The sequence below is a fragment of the Dipodomys ordii genome, unplaced genomic scaffold, assembly GCF_000151885.1.
Source record: "Dipodomys ordii isolate 6190 unplaced genomic scaffold, Dord_2.0 Scaffold1150, whole genome shotgun sequence".
NCBI lineage: Eukaryota > Metazoa > Chordata > Mammalia > Rodentia > Heteromyidae > Dipodomys > Dipodomys ordii.
In genome coordinates this window covers 17,872-18,729 of record NW_012268366.1, presented here as the reverse complement: position 1 = coordinate 18,729, position 858 = coordinate 17,872, and positions in this window count along the sequence as shown.

The window sequence follows — 858 nt, the reverse complement described above, 5'->3', positions numbered from 1 at the left end:
CACCAGCTTGAAAGGAGTGCGGGGCATTAGGGAACAGGTGACCTGTCCATTGGCACCAGAGTCACGGTCGGACACACTGATCAGAGCAATGACAGTGCCCAAGGGAGCATCCTCTTTGATTGGCAAAAATAGGGAAGTTATGGCCATCTCAGGGGCATTATCATTCACATCCACAAGTTTCACTGTAATTTTGCAATGTCCACTTAATGGGAATGGACTTCTATCCATAGCATCAATGTAAATTTCATATAACTTTTGGTCTTCATAATCCAGTTCTCCCTTAACCTTTATTTCACCACTAGTGGAATTGATTATAAATTTAGATTTCACATCATCAAGAACAAGATTACTGAAAAAATACAGTATTTCTTTATTAATGCCATCATCTGCATCTGATGCGTTCAGTTTAATTACTAATGTGTCTCTTGGTGTATTTTCCAACAATCTGACATTATAAGTGGACTTCTCAAATACAGGGGCATTATCATTTGCATCCAAAACACTGATCAATAATTGAACTGTACCTGTTAATTCAGGTTTTCCTCCATCAGTTGCAACCAATAACAAACGATGTTCTTGAGTTTCTTCTCTGTCTAACGATTTCCTCAAAACTAGCTCTAAAACGTTTGTTTCTTCTTCGTGTCTTTTAACATCCAAGTCAAAATACTCATTAGGACTGACCTTGTATCTCAGTTCTGCATTTGCTCCCACATCCAAATCAGACGCGCCCTCTACTGGAAACCGCGATTCTGGCATTCTTGACTCTAAAATAAATAACGTTTGTTCTGGCCGAGAGAATCTAGGAGGGTTGTCATTAATGTCCTTCACCTCCACCTCCACGTGGAACACCTGCAGCGG